The 4233-nt window shown below is 46.9% G+C and overlaps 1 long non-coding RNA gene across 1 annotated transcript; it reads right to left on the minus strand.

The window, feature by feature from the left end:
• Positions 1-439: 439 nt before the first annotated feature.
• Positions 440-2483, minus strand: LOC123365661. The gene is made up of 2 exons (XR_006577687.1): positions 2362-2483; positions 440-649 (listed from the first exon to the last, which is right to left on the minus strand). It is a non-coding gene; the product is annotated as an uncharacterized LOC123365661 (long non-coding RNA).
• Between the last annotated feature and the right edge of the window lie 1750 nt (positions 2484-4233).

Consider the following 4233-nt stretch of genomic DNA (forward strand, 5'->3'; position numbering starts at 1 on the left):
TTAGTGCTGGCTGCAGATTGCTTGTCAGCTTCTAACACGGCACTGCAACAGAGATCTACATCACCGCGTTTGTGTGAATTGTGGAGAACGCGTATTTAAATCCGACCCCTCCCCCCAGCTCAGATGTGTGTATCTTTATGTTTGTTTTGGCATGATTGGGGTTGAGGGAATGTGTTTTGTGGGACAGAAATAACAGTATTTTTTCCTCACTTTATGGTCAATGAGGGAATTTAGAATCCAACTTTAGGTGTAATATCCTGTTATGATCAACTGGGGACTACCAGAAGCAGTGATTAGCACCACATGTGCCAACCCTCAACCCTGTGGTGTTAGAAAGAGGTCTCTATAGAAATGAATAGAACCCACTTCTGTCCTTTCCTTCTCCCTCACATCCCCAGTCCCCTCGCACCTCCAAGGAAGAGTCCTGTCCTCAAGCAGCTATGATTTAACAGCTTGTCTTTATTGAAAAGAGGGGAACAAACATCTTTTTGGATAATCCCAGGTTCCCCGTGTGCAGCTCAGCATGGTCTCTATATTCTGCAGCATACCGTTCCGGGAGGACATCGTTCATTCAAATGTTGTCCTGAGCGACAGCGCCTAGGATTTACGCAGTAACCTCTCCTGGGGTTGCAGGGAGGTTGAGCAGACCCTGCACAAAGGAAAAAGAGCATAAAGTCGTTTGTTTGTATCTGAGTACGGACTTGCATCCGAAGAAGTGGGTATTCACCCACGAAAGCTCATGCTGCAAAACGTCTGTTAGTCTATAAGGTGCCACAGGATTCTTTGCTGTTCGTATCTGTACACTCCAGTTAAATACGAGCTGTGATTTTAGATCACAAGGCATGACACACACCACAAGGCATTTCCCATTTACTGAAAGATGAACACAGGTATGCTCAGCTTGATCCATCAGCGCCATCATCTCTCAGTGAATTCACATTGTCCAGTGCGTATATTTCTTCAACAGCATCTTGGTATCGCAGGAAGGATTGCAGTTACAGTTGCACTCAGCAGCAGTCCCCAAGAAGAGAACACGCTGAGGTAATTAAACAGGTATTAAACACAAAGTCTCAGGCCTGGAGGGACCATCATGATCATCTAGTCTGACCTCCTGCACATTGCAGGCCACAGAACCTCACCCACCCGTAACTAGACCCGTAACTTTTGGTGGAGTTACTGAACTCCTCAAATCCTGATTTAAAGCCTTCAAGTTACAGAGCATCCACCATTGACTCTAGTTTAAACATGCAAGGGACCCATGCCCCATGCTGCAGAGAAAGGTGAAAAACCCTCAAGGTCTCTGCCAATCTGACCAGGAGGAAAATTCCTTCTCAACTGCTAATATGGCAATTACTTAAACTCTGAGTACGTTGGCAAGACCCGGCAGCCAGACACATGGAAATGAATTCTCTGTAGTAACTCAGTACAGTTCTTAACTAGTGTCCCATCTCAGACCACTGGAGATAGCAGTCACGGAGGGGTTGTATGCAACTGTATACAATCTCATCATACCATCCCCTCCATAAACTTACCAAGCTCTCTTCCCCCAAAGATAATGTTGAGTTATATGCATGAATCTAACGGGTGGTGCTGATTTCTCTCCTCACTTATACCAGTTTTACAGAAGCGTGGCTCCATTGATTTTAAGGGAGTTACCCCAATTTATTTCTTCGGTTATCAGCTCCTCAGGCCAGAAGATATTTTCATCTTACTTTCTGTTTGTCCAGTGGGGCCCTCAGCCTGATCGGGCTCTCAGAGTGCTACAGCTGTATAAATATTGACCAATGCTACTAAATAAAATGTAAGTGAGAAGAGAATTGTGTGATGTGTATCTACCCGGGCATGCATAGCACTTGTTAGGATGACCAGATGTCCCGATTTTATAGGGACGGTCCCGATTATTGGGTCTTTTTCTTATATAGGCTCCTATTACCCCCTCCCCCATCCCGATTTTCACACTTGCTGTCTGGTCACCCCAGCTTGCATTTACTTTTCCATTGTGGATAACTAACTGAGCCCCCCACATCGGGGAGCAGCTCATATACCCAAATAGAGATTGAGTATAGCCAGGCACCTGGTGACACGCCTAGCGTTTAGGCAATGTGTTTTCTGTTCTTCTGTAATTCAATAGGACCAAAGTCTAGAGCCCTTTGCATTTTCACAGAACTGGACAGACAGTAGCTAATTAACCGTCACAAAGGATGCGTGGGCTAAGAAATATTGTTTCCCCATTTCACATAGAGAACTGAGCATAAAGAGCGTAAAAGACACGTCTGAGAACCCACCCCACCTAGCGCGGCAGTGGAAGAGCTGGCGTTAAAACTCATTAGAAAAGCCTCTCTTCAGAGTTTTCTCTCTCACCTGGAGCAGCTTGGAAGAGGAGAAGGACAACAGCAAAGAGCAGGTACAGGATCTTCATGGCTGAAGGTCGGCTGGGATCTCAGTGTCACTGCAGCAAAGAGGCACCAGGGGCAGAGCGAAATGGAGGTTGTTTACCAGATGGAGACAGAGTGTCCCAGTATTTATTGAGCTCTGTGACTTGTTGACCCTAGGTGCACCTGATGCAATCTGTAGCCAGAAATCCCTGCAAGCAGCTGCACACATCACTTGCCCTGAACAATCACTCAGAGTTTCACATGTATGAACAGGAGGTGACAATTCCTCTCTAACCAGGCAGTGAGGCTGTACTAGGAGTGCTGGCTGAGTGTGTTCCAGGGGTTCGTAGGATGAAACAGCTGGCTACTCTAGAGAGAAAAGCAAAGAGAATTGGGGGTGACACTCAGGTGTGGAACACGTCCAGAGGGTGGAGTAGGAGTCAGTTCCGGCTGCAGGTCACTCGTAGGCTTCTAGTCCCACATGCCACCAGGAGTACAAAGACCCCTGTGTGAACTCTAGGGAAAGTGTGTTGTGTAACGAGGCCCCATCTGCACATATGCCTTTGTGAGCTGGGTAACTGAGGCTGGGAATGGGGTGGGAAACTCTATTTTTTCACCATTAATCCACATGAGGAGAGCTTGCTCCTCAGAGCTGAGAGCTGCGTCCCAGTTTGCAAACTGCAGCCACTGGGGCTGAGGTGAAACACTGGGGGTGAGATATTTTGGGAAGGGCAGGAAAGGAGTTAGTGCTGGCTGCAGACTGCTTTTCAGCTTCTAACACGGCACTGCAACAGAGATCTACATCACCGCGTTTGTGTGAATTGTGGAGAACGCGTATTTAAATCCGACCCCTCCCCCCAGCTCAGACGTGTGTATCTTTATGTTTGTTTTGGCATGATTGGTGTTGAGGGAATGTGCTTTTGTGGGACAGAAATAACAGTATTTTTTCCTCACTTTATGGTCAATGAGGGAATTTAGAATCCAACTTTAGGTGTAAGATCCTGTTATGATCAACTGGGGACTACCAGAAGCAGTGATTAGCACCACATGTGCCAACCCTCAACCCTGTGGTGTTAGAAAGAGGTCTCTATAGAAATGAATAAAACCCATTTCTGTCCTTTCCTTCTCCCTCACATCCCCAGTCCCCTCCCACCCCCAAGGAAGAGCCATGTCCTCAAGCAGCTATGATTTAATAACTTGTCTTTACTGAAAAGAGGGGAACAAACATCTTTTTGGATAATCCCAGGCTCCCCATGTGCAGCTCAGCATGGTCTCTATCTTTTGCAGCATCTCTCTCTGAAAGGACATGGTGCATTCAGATATCGTCCTGAGCTACAGTGCTGCCCCCGCGTTATGCAGTAACCTCCCATGAACCTGCAGGAAGGGATTCTTGCCTCTTCAGCAGACCCTGCACAAAGGAAAAAGAGCATAAAGTCGTTTGTTTGTATCTATACACTCCAGTTAAATATGAGCTGTGATTTTAGATCACAAGGCATGACAACCATTTCCCATTTACTAAAGATGAACACAGGTATGCTCAGCTTGATCCATCAGCGCCATCGTCTCTCAGTGAATTCACATGGTCCCGTGTGTATATTTCTTCAACAGCATCTTGGTATCGCAGGAAGGATTGCAGTTACTGTTGCACTCAGCAGCAGTCCCCAAGAAGAGAACACGCTGAGGTAATAAACAGGTATTAAACACAAAGTCTCAGGCCAGGAGGGACCATCATGATCATCTAGTCCAGGGGTAGGCAACCTATGGCACCTGTGCCAAAGGCGGCACGCGAGCTGATTTTCAGTGGCACTCACACTCCCCAGGTCCTGGCCACTGGTCCGGGGGGACCCTGCATTTTAAT

The sequence above is a fragment of the Mauremys mutica genome, chromosome 3 (genome assembly GCF_020497125.1).
Source record: "Mauremys mutica isolate MM-2020 ecotype Southern chromosome 3, ASM2049712v1, whole genome shotgun sequence".
In the NCBI taxonomy this organism is placed as follows: domain Eukaryota; kingdom Metazoa; phylum Chordata; order Testudines; family Geoemydidae; genus Mauremys; species Mauremys mutica.